The sequence below is a fragment of the Xenopus tropicalis genome, chromosome 9, assembly GCF_000004195.4.
Source record: "Xenopus tropicalis strain Nigerian chromosome 9, UCB_Xtro_10.0, whole genome shotgun sequence".
Lineage (NCBI taxonomy): Eukaryota > Metazoa > Chordata > Amphibia > Anura > Pipidae > Xenopus > Xenopus tropicalis.
This window is the reverse complement of record NC_030685.2, coordinates 55,916,457-55,940,617: the sequence shown is the minus strand read 5'-3', so window position 1 is coordinate 55,940,617 and position 24,161 is coordinate 55,916,457. Positions and strand designations below refer to the sequence as shown.

The 24,161-nt window shown below is 38.4% G+C and overlaps 1 protein-coding gene across 17 annotated transcripts in view; it reads right to left on the bottom strand.

The window, feature by feature from the left end:
- Window positions 1–24,161, bottom strand: part of map2 (microtubule associated protein 2) — a 149,459-nt gene that overhangs the window by 77,952 nt on the left and 47,346 nt on the right. For 6 of the 17 annotated variants that reach the window (XM_031892775.1, XM_031892779.1, XM_012971031.3 and 3 more), the window contains exons 1-2: window positions 5,607–5,831; window positions 5,417–5,479 (exon numbers count right to left, since the gene is read on the bottom strand). The exons of 1 other annotated variant lie outside the window; for it this stretch is intronic. The gene's annotated coding sequence lies outside the window, so the exon portion shown is untranslated. Of the gene's footprint in view, window positions 1–5,416; window positions 5,480–5,606; window positions 5,838–24,161 lie in introns of those variants that run through there. 10 more of the 17 variants (XM_031892777.1, XM_031892782.1, XM_031892781.1 and 7 more) reach the window with 5 other exon arrangements.

The window sequence follows — 24,161 nt, the reverse complement described above, 5'->3', positions numbered from 1 at the left end:
AGGATACATTGTGCTGAATTCAGGCAGCTATTTTAACAGCTTGGATTTCTGTGCTGCAGGAAATGTTCGGTTTATGATAATTAAAATTTCATTATCCCTTTAAGATGTAAAAATGAGGACCCAACGTTTACTTATTTTACTCACCTATAGCATTTGTCTCGGGAATCTAGAAATTAGTAATTTTCCTTTTATTCTGGTTTAAGCATACAGTCTTGATCTCAGTGTAATTAGCACCTGTTGTGCTTGTGTTTTCCCTATAGTGAATTTATGCACTGTGATACTTGTTGTTTTGTTAGTCCTGCTACCAAGAGGTGCTAACAGCAGAGGAATGAGATCTAATGCAAATGATTAGCTGATACACTGTTTTCCAGCCTTGGTTATAGCACAAAACACATTGTGAAAGACCAGGAGAACTCACAAATGATTTGCAGTTAAATGCCCACATTCTAGATGTTAAAGAGACACTATACATGTGTTTTATTCTCTTTATAGTTGTCTAATTGAAATATTAAAAATTGTATGTACTTTTCTCCTTGTGAAAATTTTAAGGTTTATTTTTGCTTGCAATTGTCTCCAAGGCCAGGTGCTCACAAGTTTTTCCTGCTGAGGTATATTTAACAAACAAAAGAAACCAAGTAGGGGGAATAAACTAGTAACTAAGGGAGAAGGCATGATTTTACTGAACAAACAGGGCCATAGAGACCCTCAATAGCTGAAGCATCTCTTTGTTCTTACAGATTATATAGAGAGATACCTTAAAACTGACCCAACATAAAGATTCCATTATAGTGTCAGGCGCAGCCACAGGTGGGTGGCTGGCAGGTAGGAGCTTATATGCCGTGTAATATAGGTACAGGGGGTACTGCGCTTGTGGATAGCCAGGAAACAAGTTATGTTGCTGAAACATGATTTATTAATGAAAATTGAGTAATAAGAATATGGAAGTCCTTACAACAGGCCAGTGGTCAGAGGCAGGCAGAAGACAAAACAAATCCGTAAAACAGGCAGAGGGTCTGGACTGGCAGCAAACAAGGAGGGTCCGGAATAACAGGCAGTGGTCAAAGGCAGGCTGAAGGCAGGGAGAGTCCAATAATCAGGCCGAGGTCAATACCGGGAGATCAAACAGAGGTCAGTAACAGGAGTTGTGGAACAGGGTAAGGTAACGTAATCAGGCAGGTATGCGGGCAGGAGTCAAGCAGGAAAAGGGACTGGAACAAGCAGGTAAGGTCACTGGAACGTAAAAGGCTCAATGATCAAGCAACCAGGGGTTGCTTGTGACAGGCTTATAAAGCCCGTTAATTGACTGATTGCAACCACCTGGGCTATTTAAGGGAGGAGAAGGTGAACATAAACACAGAAGCAAAGAAGAGGGGTTAACAGAATGTACAGGGCTGGATGCCCAAGGTCTCCAGTGGCTCAGTGAGGTAATGCAGAACCTGCCTAACATAGAGTCCAGAGTTCTGGTACAGGCAGGTCCTGACATATAGTAAAGAGAGGTGTATAAAAATGGTTAAAGGAGAAGAAAAGTAATTTTGGCATTTTACTGCCAATAGATTCACCACATCAGTGCCACCTAGAACACTATTTATTCTGCAGAAAGCATTACCATACCTGATTAAAGAGCCCCAGAAGCTTTCTCTGTTTGCTTAAGATAGCAGCTGCCATTTTAAATAGCTTCCTGCTGAAGCTCTAGCCCTTGGTAGCTCAGATTACACATTCCTAAGGGTAGGGGGGAGTGAGTTTTATGAATTCTTTTGGGAGGGGGGAACAGAAGAGGGGAGAGAGGAGAGAGCTGCCCAGACTCTGGCCCTGGGAATGAAGGATTTTTCTGAGAGAGGAAGTCAGACAGTCAGACACCCAAAAACATGTTTACAAAAAAAGAGAAAAGATATCCTGTGTTTCATTTTTCATAGAGGACTCAGTGCAGCGTTTCTGTGAGTGCTTATGGCTGTATTTACAAAGACCTATCTGATAAAGCTTACTTAGTTTTTATCTTTCCTTCTCCTTTAAGGTTAAAGTGGCCTTTTAACCTTACTAGACATTTTAAGCAACAGAATACTGTTTTTATTAATTTTTTTATATATTACAGCCTATAATGGACATGAAGAAGTATATTTTCATTATAGCTGGTTCACCTTTCTGTGTGAAGTACAGGAAAATTCCATGTCTTAAAGGGCAAGGTCTAATTTAACTTGAGGTTTAATATGTTGTAGACAGTGGTATTCTGACACAAGTTGAAATTGGTTTTCCTGTTTTGTTTTTTTTCTGCTGCTCTCTAGTTTGGAATTTTAGCTGATATCTGGTTGCTAGGGCCCAATTAATCATAGCAACCAGTGTCAGTGCCCCCCCCCCCCCCCCCCCCCCCACCACCCATTTAAGGATTGGAAACAGGCAGAAATAGCAAATAGTTCAAAAATTATAAAAATGGAAAATCTGCTAAGAATACACTATTCTATAACATAACTACCCATTTTATTAAAGCCATACTTACTGCTGGGCAAACGCTTATGATATTTATAAAGTAAACAGGGATTTCAGATACAAGTATCTTTTTCATATAAGTGTTACACGAGGTGTTTATATTCTGCTAAATCAGTGGCTTCACTCTGGCAGACTGGCAAGCCCTGATATCATCGTTTGATAAATAATTCCTGATTTTGGAGCTTAAAGGACATGTAAACCCCACACACAAAAATGTAATCAGTGACCAGCCGCTTTGAAATCTTTCAATACCTGCTACACTGGTTTTCCAGATTAATAGTAAGGCTGCAACATCTCCTTAATCACTTAGATTTCCTTCTCCTCCTGTAACCCACTCGGCCCCATTTCTGGCTTGTGGGCATGCTCAGATTATTAAACACGCCCCCCAGTCTAGCAGCCAGTAAAGAGATGGTATTGCTGGTTCCCATAGAAACTCAGCTCTAGCTGTCTGCTTCAATTTTTTTCTCCTAACCTTCTCTCCTGAGCTCAGCTCAAACAAAGCACAACTTTTATCAGAGACAATTCTGCCTGTGTGAGCCTGTATTCTTGATGAAATGTATGCTGAATAAGGGTCTGTGTGTGTATGCTGCTTGTAAATTTAAATGTAACTGATTATGTATCAGAGGGAAAATGGCCACCGGGTGAAAGCTGCTATTTGCTTTAGGAAAATGTGATGGTGCTGGCAAGCGCAGGGGATATATACATTACAAATGATGCCATTTGGGTGGGGGAGACATGCCCAACTGATATAGATTGTAGGCAAATGTAGGCTTTACATGTCCTGTAATATGCTTAACATGGAAGTGATAAGCTAGCCAATTAGTTAGATATAATGAACTTTAAATGAGGAATTGGGGGGGGGGGGGCGTGTTGTGTGTATAACTATCAATTGAAAAAGGCTACATCTGTTTTTTTTTAATTTTTATTTTCCCTGTCACCATAAAGCTTGGCATTAAATTCTGATAGCAAGTCACATAGGGTACCTATATTATACTGATTCTATCAGGATGCTATGGGCTAAATAAAGGGGAATACAGTACATGTGCCTTTAGCAGGCAGAAAGTACAGTCTTCCTTGCCGTTGTTGTCCCCTTGTGATGTTTTTGCAAAAACATGCAATTATGCATTTTTGGAGCCTTTAGTGTTTTCAGTTCACCTAAAAGACAGAAAAGTATCTTGCCATTTGTCCAGCTGCTGAAATATGCCAGCAGTGAAGCATTACGTGTTTAATATTTACAAGCCCTTGTGATACTGCTGCTTTACTCTGTTGTTGATTCATTTTGTCTGCAAATGGCCTTTGTATCACTGCAACAATACGAGTCACTTGGGCTCTCTTTAGCTTGTTGTATTCTGTCCTGGAATTCCAGAGCAATAGTGCCTGCCACAGTTGCGCACAGAAAGACATGTTAGAAAATCGGGCACAAATGGCTGCAGTTTGCACCTACAAGAGGCAGTAGGTGGATAGAATTTGGTGCCACAGATATATGACTTTCAATTGGTGGACGATAAATTGACTCCTATTGGTATAACATACAAAATGGCACTGTACTTACCACCTTCTCAAGGATCCCATGCACTGGAGCATTTTTGCCCTGTGCCTCATGCCCCAAAATAGTTGCATGTTATCCGTGCACATTTGAACTTGTACTTTGAGTCAGGGGTTTTAATGGGCAAACATTTGTACCCATTGTTAGTCAGTTAAATATTTTGATGCCGCATAATGTACTATATTTATGAGACTGTGCCTCATGCTCCAAAGACGCACTGATTTCAGTTAATATTTATTAAAGCCTCCCACCCCCTATGAGCTGAGTCTGAGTATTCTGGGTATCTAAGCCAGCCCACTGCTTGCGTCTCTGACATCATGGGGAGGGAAGAGCAGGAAATCTTTAAAAGCACAGCCCTGAAGCACAATTGCATTACTTCTCATCAATATAAAACATGTTGTTTAGGCTTCATTTAGCTATTAAACAAAGAAAGGATGTATACTATATCCATTCTTGTACAAATCTTGCCACAAATCTGTTTTGCTGAATTCAGTATTATTACTTGCTTTGCAGATCCATGGTACTTACATGCCTCTCATCCTTTCCTTCTACATTAGCATGACAAAGCCACACTATCTCCACTGCTGCTTACAGGTTGCACAGTGTTTTATGGCTGAAACCATTGAGTAATAGCCTACACTGTGACAATACTGCATCTTTACTGAGTAACTGATGGACTCTGTAAAATGTATTGACTCATATCTGCACACAACAACTGTTTTCCAAAGCCGAAACCCCCCCACTATCAGGGATTAACCAGTTTATATTACAGATGTGATGGTTACTAGGCATATTTGCACCTTCTGCCCCTCTAATTGTTATAACTATGTATTTATGAACTGCGGTACGCACCACTGATGACTTTTGTGATCATATACAATGAGGAAGCTTTTCTTGAGATTAAGGCCCTCTGGGAGATGCTAAATCAGATTTGTCTGCACCTTCCCAATCCTGCAACATACTGATGATGCAGCGAAAAAAAACACCACCAACAAAAAACCACAAACAATAGTGATAACACTTGCCTCCCCCTCCACCCCCTCATTAACCACTTGATTCCAAAGAACAAGTGAAGAATAAAGCTACATGGTGGAACGCATAATAGGTTAATCCTAGATACATTTACAATGGCCTGTGACGTGCCTGTGGCCCTTGCAGCTAGAGAGCGACTAAAACAAATGGATTTGATGTAGATGTTAATTTCCTCTCCTTGTCTTTTCTTCCAAAATAATAGGGTTAATGCAGAGCACTGCATGTCCCTATCTCTATCACCTTTATGGGCTCGGGTAACCACCTTAAAAGAACATCTGAGATCTACCAAGCATAAAATGACATAAACTGCAATGTGCAATATACACGTCAATTACGCACTTTTCAATATTTTGTTACCTTTTAATCCAGATGGTGCACCAGGAAGGGGACACAGGAGCAAACACACAGATCAGGCAGGAACTGGCGAGATAAAGAAAAGGGGGGAGAAGAGAAGCGATGCATTAGGTTTTTGTACAAAGGATTGGGAAGATGCACTCGCCGAGCTGAGGCGTGCTCTGCAGACAGCAGCAAAGAAGATTTAACGCACCTTCTGTTGCCTGGCACTGCAGCATAATGCTCTTTGTTTTAATTCAGATGAAGCTCGTGCTTAGGAAGAAGGTAAAATTCGAAGTGGTTAATATCACGCAGGCTGTGAAATACAGAAGCTGAGATCTGCTTTATTCACCCCCTCCCTTCCTTACACCAGCTCTCTGCCCAGGACTGTGTCACCCACCAGCCAGTCACTATGAAGCCTGCAGTGGTACTGAAGAGAAGGGGGAGAGGGAGGGCAGCGAAAAAAGAGGTGGGGAGTTGGGGGGAGAAAGGCTGGAGGAGAGAGAAGAAAAATTATTTGGCGAGGAGGAGGGAGGGGAAAGCAAGAGAGACAAAGAAGGAGAGAAAGAAATAAAGGCACAGAAAGAGATGAGGAATGAGCAACCAGGTGGTATGATGGAAGGAAGTGGAACAAGGCAACAAAGCATAGGGGAAAATGAGAATGGCATGTGATAGACAGTGTGCAAAGGATACAATGCCCAGATAAAAAAATAATTACAACGATAGGGAGAAGAGAGTAAAAGAAACATTATTCTGAGCCTACCACTAGAATTTTCCAGAAGATACAGTAGCAGAAACTAGAGATGTGTCATCGTATCAAATGCTGCAAAGACCATCCATCCTTTCTCTTATAGTAAATGTTGCCATCAATGCCACAGTGATTAGTACAACATTGCAGCACCTAGACCCCTTTTTAGTCCGATAAATAAAAGTAAAGACTGCAGTGTTTGAAATATACTCATGCAAACACCTCTAGATAGGTAGCAAAAGGTAATACTGACTCATCTATTCTTCTTCAGGAAATAAATGTTGGGTTTTGTCTTTTTGACCTTATAGCAAAAAATAGCTGTACCACTCAAATATTATCTAGCAGAAGAAGAATCCCAATGGATCAGCCAGAATGACCCTGTGCAAAGATAAAGATGTGTGCATGCTCCTGATCTCTATGAAAAATGCATATCACTTAGCCAATTTTACTAAAGCACATAAGCCCTGGGCCCTCTTGCCTTAAGATATTTGTCAATGAACTCTCCATGATAAAAGTACAAAACACATATTATTAGGGCCTTTTGCTTAGATATGTAGTTATATTTGGATATGCAGCTAATTATATATCAAGAAAGACGCAACCCCACTTTGAAAATGTTAAGCACAACTTACACTCAATTTTGACCAGATGTCAAAAAAAGTTAGAAAAATGCTGCATTGTGGGTAAAAATCCATGCCGATTTGTGAAAGAAAGCTTTACAGTAAGTAATAGCTTTTTTAACTATAAAAACTGAAAAATCAGGAACAGAAAATGCAAATGAATAAAATGCCAGCTTTGTAATAGTTTTTATTTATGCATTTTCATCTATAATACAAGGAAGTAGGAAAAAGAGTAGAGAACAGCGGGTATACATATATGCAACACAGAATGCATACCTTCAGATACAGAGTTATGATTATACACTGGTACAGTTTGTATATATTAACCATTTGTCCTTTGGTTCCCTATGGGTAAAGAGAATAGCAGGTATATATGGCTTATAGATTATCAGATGATCTGGGCCTTTGGGTTGGTGTCTAACCAGGGGGTCCAGACTTTGTTGAATTTCTCGGGACACCCTCTGGCTTCGTAGATTAGTCTGATCAAGGGAAGAGTCTTATTAACCATTCATACCCAAGCAGGGACAGTGGGGGCTTGGAGTGCTATCCACTTAATTATCAAACGTTTTTAAGAATAAAAGAGCAGGGCTGTGCTAGTGACCTGGTCTAAGAAGGGGTAGTATGTCATTCATTAGGCAACCAAAATATATTTTGAAATAGCTTTCCAATATACATAATTTGTAAATGAGTTACTAGTAAATGTAATTGCACTTTAGGGGTTATGTAAAAAGTTTGTCCAGGAGCAGTAACCCATAGCAACAATCAGCAGGTAGAATTTACTCTTTACTCTACTCCTGTTCAAAAGCAAAAACATCTTATGGGTTGCTATGGATTACTGCTCCTGGGCAAAGTTTGTGTCTTTTATTACATGTGGGTGTTTGTGCCCCTTTTTGCGATGCTGGTTCTGAGTCTTAAACAATGCTGCAGAAGCCAGTCTGTCTCTTGGAGTGACTAAACCCCACAATGCCTTGCATGCTTCTACACAGCTGACTCCTTCTACATCATTTCAATAGTCAGGTCCAGCAGTGCAGGGAACAAAAAAGTGATAGAAAGACACTGCTATGCATATAATTTGGCATGGGGTGTCAAAGCATGCCTTTGTCAAAATCAAAGCTGTAATTCCAGAATGGAAGGAAGTGGGGATATGGAAATATTCTTCAGCACAATGGTATACATGGTATACATGGCATTTTGATGCACCATAATCTGCAGAAATTCTAGGCATCATATCCTCACAGTTTTAACCGAGGCAATACACATTAACAAATCACCACATGTTGTTTTTCCCTTAAGGATCAAATTGCAGACTAATTTTGACCCTGAACAGTAGACAGCATTTGAGCATAGGAGCCATGGACTGGGTAATGAAGCCATGCATCTTCCCCTCCTTCTATTGACAACCAAGTTAATTCTGTTAACAGAGTTTTCAATAAATATACTGTGACCTTTTCCGCCAAGCCTGTTTCCTAGTGTGTAATCTCTTTGGTGGGTCAATCAATTAGTGTGCTTAGGGTAGAGATACCCTCATACACCCAAGGTCACAAGCTTTCAGTCAAAATACCTCCACTGTATTGCAGAAAAAATTCCTATGGGGGTGTTCCATGAATATCTGCATGGTCTTTACAAAAAGTAATTCAACGATTAAATAATATATAATTTATCCATAATTTACAAGCTACATCAGGGGTCCTCAAACTTTTTAAACAGGGGGCCAGTTCATGATCTCTCAGATAGTCCTCAAACACGGCCCCCATCCCCTTCCTGTGTCCTCCCTGCTCCCCCGCTCTGTACTCCCGCTCCGTCCTCCCTCTCCCAGCACCCCCGCTCCCCGCTATTTCCCGCTCCCTGCTCCATCCTGCCTCTCCCAGCTCCCTCACTGCCAGGATCCAGCCCATGGGCTGTAGTTTGAGGATCCCTGACCTATGTAATTAAAAAGACAGTCAATCTACTACTATACAGGTTATAATTTGTCTTTACAAATATCATCCTTGCTAAAGAGAAAGAGCGATGAACATAATCATGTCATATGAATTAACTTTTTATAGAATAGTAAATTATTGCATAACTGAGCCTTAAATTGATTGTTAGTATGCTGCAGAGAGTGCTATTCTGAAACAATTAGCATTTGGTCTTCATCTTTCTTTATCTGTGGTTTTTATAATTATTTAGCTTTTTATTTAGCAGCTATCCAGTTTGGAATTTTAACAGTTATATGGTTGCTAGGGTCCAAATCAGGCAGTGGTTTACATGGGAAACTGGAATATAAATAGGAGTGGATCTGAATAGAAAGATACGCAATAAAAGGTAACAATAACAATTAAATTGTAGCCTCACGGAGCTGAAAAGATTTAGAAGAGGAAAGCACAGGGTCGGGCTTGGGGGTGAAGGGCCCACCGAGGCTCCCACCCCAGGGGCCCTGCAGGTGCCCGCACCCCCCCGAGTGGCCCCCCTAACCCCCCCTCACAGGCCCCCCCACCCGACGTCCTCCCCGAGCGTGTAAATATAGCACGTCAGGGCAGGAGCGGTTGGGCAGGAGGAGTGCTGGCAAGGGTCGGGTCTGGGCCGCCGGGCCCACTAGAACCAGGGCCCACCGGGATTTTTCCTGGTGTCCCAGCAGCCCAGTCCTACCCTGGGAAAGCAAAAAATGCAAAAGTGATAAAAAAAAAAAAATAGAAAATGAAGACAAATTGAAAAGTTGCTAAGAGCTGGTTACTCTATACCATAGTAAAAGCAAACACAGAGTGCATGTTCATGTATTCGCTGAAGAGTGGCTATAAGGAGGAAGATTTACATATGTAATATGATCCGTTTGTAAGGGATTGCTGGAAAGTTGTTCCACTCTTACGGTACCTGGAAACACAAAGGTGTAAACTTGCTAAAAGTATTCCTCTGAAAACCTTTGCAATTTACATTAATTGTAAGTCAATTTTGGGGTATTAGCAGTTTTTGACAGTTTTATACTTCTAATAGCAAGAAAGGTAAGTAATAACCAATAAAATTGTAGCCTTGCAGAATAATCATCACATTATTATTTGTTATGGTTTACTATGGTATAGCAGCAACACAGGATTTCACAATCATAATTACCTACATTCTAGACCTCTCTGCAAGTCCTCACATTTCTAGCACTTATCTATTAAGCAAACCTCTATCATGATGATTCAACAACTGCATAAAATGCCTGCTAAGATATTTGGGTAGTGTCAATGGTATTCTGATTTGCTTCTTATATTCTTTTAGAGCTACCCATTACAGATAAGGGTCTTGGAACTGCAAGCAGTAGTTACTACCATCTTACAATGCTTGGAATTCTACATTAATTAAAATAATTAAAAAAAGCCAATGAATCGCCATTATCTTGAGTGAGAAATGTATGCAACGGTTGTTTCTGATTATTTTATGTTGCTCTTCCAAATGCCATTTTATGCCAGCAGCTTTTGTCTTTCTCAGTCCTACTGTCAGCGTTTCATCAATTACTTTCTCTCTTGTGTCCTTGAGCCTATTATTGAATGCCTGGTAAAAATGACAGGTATGCACAAGAGCTTGCTTGTCTCTTTAAGCAAAAGCAAGAATAGACAGGCAAGTTATGTCACAGACAGCAGGGCCCTGAAAAGCACTGAAGAGTAGACGTGAAAAATCATTCTCAAATCTGATGTAAACAAGAAAAAGAGTTTTATTTCCTTGACATATGCACTTGTACTTATCTATATCTGAGTTGAGTTTAAATTTAATTAAGTTTAAAGTTTAGGCTAAAGACACATGAAGCTATTTAGTAGCAGCTACTTGTCGCGGCTATTAAAACGCCAGAAAATACCCTGCCATAGACAATACTGAAAATAGCCTCTGCTAAAACACGTTAAGACAATTATCAGTAAAAGATCAGCATTGTCTGTTTTAGTAGCCGTGACAAGTAGCTGCTACTAGTAGCTCCGTGTGTCTTCACCCTTATGTTGCATGCCTCATCATTTGCCTCTTTTCAACTTTGTCATTCATCTTTTACTGAAAAGGTCAAAGAGGAAAAGAGCAGCGGAATTGACTTTTGGGATGTTTCTCTATTGTCTGTGGAATAAGAGGAAGTCAGTGTTTTGTTTTAGTGCCTCTACTGATTTTAAAAATTAATATAAGACTCAAACGCTTCAGCTGGCAACTTCAGAAAGGTTGATATAAAAATATGATGTAATGGTTCATATATTGGAGCCAATACACCATTGATAAGGATATTACAGTCCACATTCTCATGCCTTAGACAGGTGTTGCTATTGTTCAGCACTGCTTGGGGCAAATCGAGTTTTCACCCTATTTCAAATGTGTCTGGGCAACCCTGTATTATTTACACTAATTTGTAGAGAATAACCATCTAATTGGTTTGGATCCATTAGAAATTTAAAGTAGGCAGGGAAGTAGCATAGAATTAGTTGGGTATAAAAGCTGTATAGAAGGTCATGTCCTGTACCTCCTATGGTAGGAGAGGAAATAAAATAACATTTTTAGGGTACATAAAACATATCCTCAAGAAAGTGAGGATTTTATTGGTCATAGATGGCACTAATATATTTAATGTTATATTTTGCCCATATTTGTAGAATTGGTATGGAAGATACTGTAGATGTTGCAGACAGGAGTTGTGCCATAAAGGGGCATATCAGGAACATTGATTCTTGGGCCTGTGAAACAGATTTATTTCTGCCTTTCTCCCTTTCTTCATATGTTTTCATCCACTGTAGAGAAGATGTAGCTACAGGTTTGGATGAGGATAGTGACCATTACCATGATGCAACAAACCTGGCAGATGTATAATATAGCAAAAATGTTAATTCTGCCAAGCCAGTCCTGAAAGAGTTAAAGTTTATGAATTGTGATTTATAAGGAAAAGATACCTATTGATATTGGGATTGTACTTTTAGTTTAGGCCAGATTATTGTTTTGATTAGATAAATAATATATATTAATAATATCGTTATGTTTACTTCAAAGGTCACTTGGGCCCACTTCATAAATATTTAGTATCTAAAACTCCACAGAAAAGGCTGGACATAAGACTGAATAAGATCCCAGATTTTTTTGCACAGCAGCAAAGAAATATAAACACATTACTAAATAAAAACACAACTTTCCCGTCAAAGAAAATATTTTTACTTGTACAGGATATGTGAATAATTAAATAATTTCTAGTGTAGAGATGTCTGTAGGCTAAGATATTCTAGCTTTTGGTTTTTTTCTTTAAACATTAAGATTGACACTTTACCCAACAAGGAATTTATTGCCGTTTCGTGGATCAGTTGTTTCTTGCCTCAACATTTGCTGCAGATTTATTATCAGGTGCATGTTTGGTAACATTTCACTTCCCAGATATACTTTTGTTGGTCAGGCTAATCACAGCACATTAATGCCGATTCCTCTAAATGCAGATAGGTCATGAAGACCTTTTGGATGTTAAACAGCAGCTGAATCTCTGTACAAAATTTTTCAACTCAAATTGAGTTGAAAATCCTTTTAGTAACAGCAGTCAGTGACATCTTCCCCATAGCTGCAGCCCAAAGTATATTTCTGGAGATGTGAAATCGCCAACCGAGCCCCCTTGGCTTATCTGTGTTAAACGTGTTTAAATTAACATCTGAGCATGTGCTAATACCAGGAAGGTCCAGAAGCAGAACAAACAAATTCAGAGTTGTTAATCTGAAAGCCCTTGGGTCAGATGCTGCTTTTCAGGGTTTTCCATAGCCCATAACTTGACCAAGGACTGTCTTAAGTTGAAAAACATCATAATAACTTGTATTATCATACTTTAGTGTGTATTTGTTGTCCAGGTCCTAAGTGTCATTCCTGTGGGTTTGGATAGCTGTAACATATAAAGCTACTGTTCTACCCTAGCTTTACCTTGATGCTAACTACTTCAAACAACCATAGACGATGTGCCATAATCGGTCCACAAAAAAAAGTAATTGTTATTTGAGGACTGAAGAGCAAATGTTTCCAAGTATAACTGTTACTCAGCAAACAGTCTTTAAGATGCTGCTAACAGAACTGCTGTTTGAGTGCCATAAGTGTTTGTTAAAAGTTAAAAAACAAAAAAAAGCTCTTATTATTGGCCATTAAATTTAGATACACTTGTAGTGATTCTCTGATTTGCTCAGAAGGATTCATTTTTTTTAACATATGTGCATAGTTTTTCCTTTAAAAAACTATGAAGATTTTCATTCATCCAGGTCATGGTATATCTAGTAAAAATAAATCTAATGCAATTGGACTTTTTAAGTAATCATTGAAGACGTTTCACTACTCATCCGAGCAGCTTCTTCAGTTCAACTGACTTGTATGGGAAGTCCTCAACATATGTCCTTTAAAAAACATATATCAGTATTGACTTACATCCCTGATTTTTTCATCTGTTCTTTTATGGGGTCAAAATTCTAAAAACAAAGGTTTGTCAAATATGAACATGCATCTAGTAATATTCACAAATGCAAACTTTCCAACTCTTGTTGAATCCTACATTGTTTGAGCAGCCATCATTTTATTAGTTCCTGTACACATCTACCTTGTCATCTTAGTAATTTACTTTTAACTTACAGCCTTTTTGTGCCCCAAAATGAAAGACCTCTATAGAAAAAACAGGATAGTAACAGACCAAGGCTGAGTGTGTCCAGCAAGGATGAGTTAGGAGCAAAGTGCCTATAATCAGATGGAGCCTACAATTTAACATCAGCAGCTTAGAACATCCTGCTATCTATAAGAGGGCAGATGGTGCCAAAGGTAACTGCCCAGATGCCTATTTGCCCATTAATATGCCTAATGCAGAAAATCAGAGCTGTGTAAGATCTGCTTTCATTGTCATAATGTACCTGGCCTTTTAGCTTGTTTTTAAACACTGCTACATCATTTTAATTTCTCTACAAAAATGTCAGTAACAGATGGTGTACTGCTGCTTTTATATTTTTCCCCAACTGAATCTGAATAAGGCTAAGATGTTTGGTTAGTGACATTTTCAGCTTCTGCTTAAAAATACATGTTGGGGCTTATTCACTTATGCTAGGCAAATCTGCCAGGTTGCAGTTCCCCATAGTAACCAATCAGATCAACTGTTATTATTCTACCGACGGTAGAAAAGTTATTTGCATTAATTGCTCATTTGTTGATTTAGGTTACTGCATTTTGACATATGAATAATTTCAAGCTCAGTCACCAATTTTGTGACTTTTTTGACATAAAAAAGCTTTTTTAAAAAGCTCATCAAACAAATGAGCAATACTCTGTTTCAAAAATATATAGATGCAGCTCATGTACAGATGCAATAATTAAAGATTTTTTTATTCACTACAATTGGAGTACGGGCCCTTCTGAATTGTTATATATTCTGTATCTTTCATGTAACAGAAGACCATATAGGCCCATTAAGGTCTACACACATAGACTTTTTGGTCATTAAGTTATTTTTTGTATGTATGCAGATACGGCTGTTGACCATGGCGAGAAAAAAAAGTTTAAGCAGACCTGTACCAATGCATAAAGCAGAGAATTTAATGTGACTAGTCACTTGCTATATTAGATAGACCTGAAATCAAATATCAGCGCTGTTTAGATGTTACATGCATAAGAATGACCTTGGAGGGCTCAAAGATCCATGTATGTGTACGCTAGTCCTTCACTCAGTCACCAACAACCTCTGCAAATTAAATCAAGTAAATGCAAATTTACAGTACAGTGAATATATCCAAACAAGTTACCCCAGCCAGTCTGGGTGCAGCAGCAAAAAACAGTCTTTTGAAAGCAGGGACAAATGTCATAAAAAAGCCACATTCAGACTTTTGTACTCTGAAAAGCTGGTACAGTGACAGATGCAGGCTGGCAATTAATTCATTTCATTTTCTGAAACTATTATGCATTAGTGTGTTTGGTGCTGTTCTATGGCTATTCTTACTTATAGTATGTCCCAAGTTCAAAGCACACCTATCTAGATATCCTACAGCAACTATAATACAGATATTAGGAAAGGTGGTGAGAAAGTTCAAGTTTCAAGTTTATTGTCATATACAAATAACAATGAAGCATCATTACTGTAATGAAATTTTTTTGACCCGTGTTCCTCCCAACTTTACATAGACAAACAAAACAAAAAACAAAAAAAAATACAAATATTAAATATAATAAAAGTGTGCAATAAAGGTACAAGTATTTACAATAATAAAATGCAATGCAATATTTGAAATTGTGCAGTGAGGATTTAAAGTGGCTTTGCTTAAAGTGACACTGTGAAGAGTCCAGTAGTTATGGGGAGTGTGTGTTGGTTTGGGTAGAATGTCAGCAGTTCAGAAGCCTGATGGCTTGTGGGTAGAAACTGTCTCTGTATCTGCTGGTGTGGGTCTGGATGCTCCTGTACCGCCTACCTGATGGTAGGAGCGTGAAAAGTCTGTGGCTGGGGTGGCTGGGGTCAGAGAGGATCCGCTGCATCTTCCTCCTACAGCGCTGTCTGTACAGGTCCTGCATGGCCGGCAGTTCAGTCCTGGTGATGCGCTCTGCTGATCTCACCACCCTCTGCAGAGCTTTGCGGTCCAAAGCATTACAACTGCCATACCAGGTGGTGATACAGCCGGACAGAATACTCTCAATGGTGCATCGATAGAAGTTTGTGAGTATTCTGGAGTCCATGCCGAACCTTCGCAGGCGCCGGGGGTAGGAGGACAGTGGGCTGATGTTTCAGTCATACACAAGAGTGGTTGATTATTTAATAATTAACTTACAGTTGTATACAAGGAAAAGCTTGAATGTAACAGAACTAAGGGGAACAACAATTGCAGCAAATTGCACAGTTGGGGGACAGCTAAATGCAAAATGCAAAAATCATGGCATTTTGAGTGAGAATGAGCAAAAAAACAATGATACTTGAAAATACACAGCTGGGGTGATTCATGGTACATAGATTGAACGAACTAAAAGGAAATTACCCAGCAATATTTAAAAGTTTCCTAATGTACTGCAAACACTCTGTCCTACCTATGTATACCAGTTACAGTCTACCCTGAAACTTTCGTGTGCACCAAGTAGTAATTCTCTGGAGGAGGTAAGGGTGTGCTGGTGTAAATATTTTTCCTATTGCATGACTTAATATTGTCATTTCATGGTCATCCTTTGGATGTTTCTGCATACCGAATTATTATATGGAAACTTTAAAGGAACAGTACTGTTGTACTGTGTACTGTTGTCATGCACTAGTAAAAATTTGTGTTTGCTTCAGAAACCCTATTAAAGTTTATATTAGCAAGCTGCTGTGTCGCCATGGGCACAGCCATTCAAATCTGAAAAAAGAGAAAAGGCACAGGTTTACAAAGTAGATAACAGATAAGCTCTGTAGAATACAATGGCATTCTACAGAACTTTTTCTTTTATCTACTACCGGTATATAACCTATGCCTTTTCTCCTTTTTTTTAGACTGAATGGCTGCCCCCCCCCCATGGCTACACAACAGCTTGTTATGTAAACTATAGTAATATTTCTAAAGCAAACAAACCAGTTTTACCAGTGTAGAGCAACAGTACATCATATTGTAATTACAGACTTGGTTGGTGTTACAAATTTTTTAAGTTGTGTTTTTGGGAGGGTTACCATTTGCCATAAAACCTGTTAAAGAAGAAGGGCACATTTTAGGCACCATCCAGTAATTATAATAAATTACCTGCTCCGGTTAGAAGAATACTGCCCCAGTTCTCCTGGGCAAGCACCACGTTATGATAATCTTCCTGCTTCTTCCTTCTTGTTTACTCAAATGCGCATGCACTAGCCCATTGCCATTGAAGAACGAAAGAACTGAAGAAAATGATAGCTACATGGTGCTCTCTCAGAAGTACTCTGGGTATGTCTGTTTTAAGGAGCACCGTTCCAGAGTCTCAGTGATTATAATCAATCGGGGAGCCTACTATTTGGCACACCCAGCGGTTTTACCTTTCCTTCTCCTTTAATCATGCTCTTGCCCATTGCAAGGGTTGCGCTTTTGCTTTGTTTTTAAATGATTTGATAACATTTTATGAACTTAATGGAAGCACTGTATCTTTCAATACTTCTGTAAGTTTATGCCAGTTCTTCCCCCCAAATTTTCAAGTGTTTAATGAAATGCTTTAAAATTGTTGTAAGGTAACATAGGGCTGCTAACAACATTTTGGTGACAGAAGGGAACCAGATGGTGAACCAAATAATCAGGCAGCTGGAACAGGGTAGACTGGAACACAGTAAATCCAGGGAAACTCCATTTAGTATGGTGTTAAAACAAAAGAAGCATGACTTGATGATGGAGTGAGACAATTGTTGCTTGAGTAAAAGCTGTATTTTTAATGGACTTTTCAGTGAGTTCATATTAATGTTTTTGTCTTTCCCCTTTATACACACTGTAATACTGTAGGGAAAGATACTCACAATTGAAGATTACAGCCAAACACCATTAAAGATAGTGAAATCTGTAAATATACTATGATAATTAATACCGTACACTTTACTGTTTAATGATGAGTGTGACATTTATAAATAAGGTCCTATATATCACAGTCTCTCCCATACAGTATATATAACATTATTGTAAGACTTAATCCTAGGTCACCTGGCTTCTGTTCTGTAAAGATGTTGATGACAGATGTTGATTGGACACACAATTTTTGCAAATCAAATCAACAATAGTTAAGGCTGAATAGCCTGTGTATATTATTATGTCAATTCAACACTTTATGACCCAATTATAGTTGATTATATCCCTTTAAACGCAGTTGGCAAGCTTCAGTGAGTAAGCATTTTGGCTCCTATTATTTGAAGTTTAATGTACTGCTGCACACCATGTTCAGTTTTCCTATATTTTTCAACTGGCTTGGTAACATCAAAGGGGTCACCCATCATAACGGATATTTTAACAGTACATTTACTATGAACAACACTAGTAAGAAGATGCCCAAAGTGTATAAATAAAAATTATGTGAAAGATTTATGGTAATATGACAAAATGCAAATGGTATGTTACAATCTAGTAAACCATAAGCATAATCAAAGCTTTGACTTGAATTGAATGAATTAAAAAAACAAAACAAAGTATCGGCCTTTCTATCTTTGTTATTATTAGTGGGGTAGCAACCCTAATCCCTTGTTGTCTGTACAATCTCAGCCCTACTGGGTTACTGTAGATATCTACTCACAAGTACAGAATACCAATTTCAGCACTCAATATACCAAGAGAAGTTGATGCAGGAGACTGAAAGTCAATAGAGTTGAGTAACATCCCTAATTCCTTGTTGTCAGTACATGCTCAGCCCTGCTGGGCTACTGTAGTTGTCTACTCACAAGTACAGAATACCAATTTCAGCACTGGAAATTCAAGAGAAGTCACTGGAGGAGACTGGAAGTCAATAGAGTTGGGTAGCATCCCTAATTCCTTGTCAGTAGAAGCTCGGCCCTACTGGCTTACAGCAGATGGCTCAGCGTAAGGTTTACTCTCCTCGTGCTGTCATGTGAGGCTCCCTTTGAGAGACACCAACACAGTGTGTGAGCATCCTGAGTTTTGAGATTAGAATGTGCAGCCATAAAACCCAAACTCTAAGCTTTAAAAACAGCTCTAGTGAACTTGATTCCAGTCCTTAAAAAACAGATTTTTCTGGTAAGCATCGCAATAAAATGTAGTGCAACATTAATCGCCACTCAATGCTACCCACACAGAAGATGATTAAACCCCAAGAAACACATCTTGCTAGCGCTGCGATCAAACATAAATCTGAGGGGGTGAATACTGTCCTCTGGGTCCCCTGCAATCTATGAAAATGTTGTTATACAAGCTGCTTTCAAGCCTGACCCTATTAGAGATGCAGATTGCCCACTCTACTTCACATATACATTTATTGGCTCCCTGTCTCCTAAACTCTAATTAGATTAAATCTCTTCATTCTCTTTCTCCTTATTTCCAGCACAACTATGAAAATAACCTTTTACATTTTAGTTCAGTAAGATGAGCCTTTAGCTATTGTGAAGACATACCTTCCTTCACAACTTGTAAAAACTAATAGAAATAATGAAAAAAATATTCTTACAAAAATGTATTATATTGACTCAAAAGATGCAAGCCTTAAGTAATAATATGTTATAACAACTGTCAAATGAAGAATAATACCTTGCAAAATGCAAATTCTAGTCCATATTTATGTGATTTTTTTACATTTCCCCCTCTTGCAGGGAAAACTTGCCTTTGATGTATGCTTAACGTAATATATGTTTTTCCTTAAACCAGCATGAAAGTACTGTGGCATAATATATAGTAAATAAAAACAATATTCTCCAACATAAAGACATAAAGGACTTAGTAACCTCAATGGCAATAATACACAATCATGAAAATGGGATACCAGTAAAAACACCATTCTTTATTGTCCATTTCTGCCAGCACAATTAAAAAAACCTAACCAATAAAAGCACAGATAGACTACCATATGGTGAGGGACCCCTTATTTGTACATACGTGTAATTGTGACCAGATAAAGTTACCAAAATCCCATGCGTAACTACATTAAGTACCTAAGACATCCAATTTTGCCTTTAGATGTCAATTATACATATTGAGACAGAACACCAAAATTATGTATATTGGGATATCAACCAATATGCGTGTTTGAATATGTAGTGCTCTGGTAGTTCAACGCATCCATCACAACGTTTCATGAATCTTTGTGTGGCTCCAATTTCTATTATAATAGTAAACACCATCTTGAATATGTCCAAATGGGGTTGAGATAATAAAAAAGTCTCCAGTTCCAATACAGGAATGTACAGGCATATATTATGTTTCATACTTAAGGTAAGTATCCAGAAGTATATAATTATAAAGAAAGTTTAGAATTACAGAAATGTTTAAAAATTGTTTCCTATTTTGCTGTAAACACCAAACAGTGCCTTGTACTGGATAGTAACTAAGCTGCATGAAACTATATTGGTGGCAAAGCAATCCTATTGGGATTATTTTATGTTTAAATGTGTTTTTTTTTTAGCAGACTTTAGGTATGGAGATCCATATAACGGATAGGTCCCAAGTATTCTGGATAATAGATCCTTTATCTGTGCATAACAAACTGAGAGTCTCTGCAAAGTAATTATGCTGGTCATTTATGAATGAATAGCTGAAAAATACTTAGGCCACCAGACTTCAATACTTAGCCAACCAGACCTCTATCAAGTAAGGGGTGAGGGATCAAAGATTGGGGGGGAGCCTTTTTTTTACAATTAAAACCTTTTTTTTATTGCCACCCCCAAGAACAATTAAAAGGTAAAAACATCTAGTTTAACCCTTTCACTGCCAACAATGTAGGTACTACGTTGTTTTAAAAAAAGCAGTTAAGTGCCAACAACATAGTACCTACATTATTGGTACCTAAGCGATTCTCTCTGCACCGGCGGCAAACTGCTTCCTCCTTCCCCCCCCCAGCGCCGCCTAACACCTACTTCCTCCCAAGGACTGCAGCATGGAGGACCAGGCAAGTGATCTGATCTTCAGAACAGGTAAGTGCAATTTTATTTTCATTTATACACACTTTTACACACACTTACATACATTTACAAACACATACAACACACAATTTAGCACAGGTTTTTTTTTTCAACTTTGCATACTTATATACACTTATATACACTCATATACACTCATATACACACTGTCACACAACTTTTACATGTGCACATGTATACACAAACTCACAAAAACTGTTCTGTTTTTTTTTCATTTTACTTCTTTTTTTTGTTTGTTTTTTCCCCTAAAAACTGTTTATTTTGACAGCGTGACTATTGGATCAGATAGTCTGACCACTAAATGTGACTTATTTTGTTGTTTCATTGATTTGCACAATTTTTGTGGTTTTATTGCATTTTTATCCCTATATTAGTGTTCCTAAACTGATTTTAGCATAGCTTTGCCATGTGTAACTTTGGTGTAGAAAAATAACTTTACCTATTTTGAATTCATCAGAATGTGTACTTTCCAAAAATATATGTTTTCTGGGGGTCTCTGTATAGTTAGGGGGGTTACAGCACATAATACGCTGTCAGGGGGCTCTGTGTGCAAAAGCTGAGTTGGCAGGCGAGAAATCCATATGCGCTATTTTAATTTTGGGATCAGTACTCACCACAGACTTTGGTATATCTATGCATATTGGGCATCAAACTGTTCAGTAGGCCCCTGGTGTTCCTATTTAGGGGTGATTTGCCTTTGTATGCAAGAAATTGTGTGAGATAAATGCGGCAAACTGCAACATTTCACGTCATAAAAACCACTAAGTTTAGGAAAGCTTTGCAGATTGGTACTTTGGTGTAGAAAGGACTCTTTACCCATGTTAGATTTGTCAGAATGTGTACTTTCCAAAAATATATCGTTTTTTGGGGGTCTCTGTATAGTTTGGGGGTGTTACGGCACATAATACACTGTCAGGGGGCTCTGTGAGCAAAAGCTGAGTTGGCGAGAAATCCATATGCGCTATTTTTATTTTGGGTTTAGTACACACCACAGACTTTGGTATATCTATACATATTAGGCATTAAACTGTTCAGTAGACCTCTGGTGTTCCTATTTGGGGTGATTTGCCATTATATGCACAAAATTGTGTGAGATAAATGCAGCAAACATGCAGGCAAAATTTTTATGTGATGTCATAAAAACCACTAACTTTAGGAAAGCTTTGCAGATTGGTACTTTGGTGTAGAAAGGACTCTTTACCCATGTTGGATTTGTCAGAATGTGTACTTTCCAAAAATATAGGGTTTTTAGGGGTCACCCTATATTTCTGCAGCTTCTACCCCTCATAAAACTGCCATGTGTTTATGAATTAGGTAAAGATAAGCCATGAAATTAGTGTGCACAAGGTATATTTGGGGGGTCTCTAAGTGCCATGTGCTTTGATAAACCTATGTACAGTGGGTATCAAACTGTTCAGTAGACCTCTGGGGTTCATATTTAGGGTGTTTTATCTTGGTACCTAATGACCTGTAGAAAATAAGATGCTGCATAGTGGAAGTTTTGAGGTGATTTTTGGAAATGCCATAAAAATCGTCAAACTTAGGAAAGCCTTGCGGCTTGGTACTTTGGACTAGAAAGACATGGATACCCATTTTAGATTAGGGGGAATGTGTCCTTTCCAAAAATATATGACTTTCTGGGGTGAATGTACTTTTGCAGAAAGTACTGTGTTGATTTTGCAGAAGCTAAAAGACAGAAATGATAGATCATATGGGGGTATGTTCACAATGGGGGCCCTACATGCCACATACTTAGGTAAACCTATACATATTGGGCATCAAACTGTTCAGTGGATCCCTGGCATTCACATTTAGGGTGTTTTATCTTGGTACCTAATGATACGTGGGAGATAAGATGCTGGAAACTGGAAGCTTTGGGTGGATTTTTGGAAATGTTATCAAAATTGCCAACTTTAGGAAAGCTTTGCAGCTTGGTACTTTGGAGTAGAAAGACTTGGGTACCCATTTTAGATTCGGGGGAATGTGTACTTTCCAAAAATATATGACTTTCTGGGGTGAATGTACTTTTTACTAGCCATTAGACATTTAGAAGCCTATATCTTGTTACAAAATTGGACTTTTAGTTTACCCAGGAAAACTAAAAGTCCCCCTAAGGAAAGGCCCCTAAATTGAAACAGTGCAAAATGTTCAAAAACTGTCTGGCAGTAGAAGTTCCGCTTTGTCCAAAACGGCTGGCAGTGAAAGGGTTAAAGTAGCACTAAGTCTATAGGGTGCTAGCGTTATCCCACATATAATAATGTAAATGTTGATTTTGCAGAAGCTGAAATGACAGAAATGATAGATCATATGGGGGTATGTTCACATTCGGGCCCCTACATGCCACATACTTTGGTAAACCTATACATATTGAGCATCAAACTGTTCAGTGGACCCCTGGCGTTCATATTTAGGGTGTTTTATCTGGTTACTTTATGACTTTTAGGAGATAAGATACTATAGACTGGAAGCTTTGAAGCGATTTTTAAAAAATTTCACAAATTTTGATAAAAACCAATAATTTTAGGAAAGCATTGCAACTTGGTAGTTTGGAGTAGACAGACAGTTGTGCCTATTCTGTATTCCCTGGAATCTGTTCTTTCTAAAAATGTGTAATTTTCTGGTATAAACCTTCTGTTAGTGGAATTTTTGGCCTTAAAATCTAAAGTATGCAGCATTCTGGAGCAGTGCTTTGGAAATTTGGTAGTGTACTGCTGGGAGTTTTTGACCTATACAAGTGAGAAATCTCCATAAAACTATATATATTTGGTATTGGCATGTTCAGGAGACATGGGACTTTCCAAATCAGTTGTATTTTCATACATAAAATAATTTTTGTTTCTGGTGTATGTGTTTATATTATGGAAAATATATATTTTTTCATTTTTTACACATTTATAAGCCTATATCTTGTTACAGAATTGGACTTTTAGTTTACCCAGGAAAACTAAAAGTCCCCCGAGGAAAGGCCCCTAAAGTGAAACAGTGCAAAATGTTCAAAAACTGTTTGGCAGTAGAAGTTCTGCTTTGTCCAAAATGGCTGTACTTTTGTTTCTTTGCTAAACTATAACTTCCAAATCTCTGATAAAATGCTGAAATTCAGCTATAGGTGAAAAAAACTGTCTGTACCCAGTGTAGTTCTCTCAGGAATGTCCATTTAGAGGGGGAGTTTCTGTGCCTTTCTGGTCCCCTGCTGGTTTTGCTGTAGACAGCACATTCTGATTTGTCATTTCAATTATGGTTAATTCCTCCCTAATGACCAGAGAATCTCTAAGGCACGCAGGGCATGTCCCACACTCCTAAGAAAATCTCACAGTCACTATTACTCTAATTCTTATCACACAATTCTATAAATGTGACAGGATCTAAAAAAAGGCTGCTCTACTTGTTAAATGTGCAACTGTGCTGAAACAGATTAGAACAGTGTATGAGCATAGCTTACACCCAGTAGCAACAGTACTGTAATCAGTGAATAATCTCATGATGACTGTTCTGAAAAAAACAATGATGCATAGCATGATGCTCTCCAAGGGATCTCCACTGAAATTCAGCAAGTCCAGGCCTGAAGGAGTCAGCTGAAGAGAATTATTTATTATCAAAGTCTACTTTACCAACAAAAATGAATACAGTCATTTCAACTTATACACCAGTTATTTCTATCTGTATATGTAAAATATATTCTTTTAAGCAGGAGTCCTCTTTTTATTGCAGCAACACTGCTGTTATCTCCTGTCATTGCATCATTTTCCTCTTGTCCATGCACATTCCTTGTGCTATTGTGTTAAGCATAACCTTAGATACTACAGGGCTTATTTATGAAAGAAAGTGCAGTTTGTAAAGTGTGATTTAGGAAGTCATGTTTTTACCCAGAATGCATTTTCCCCT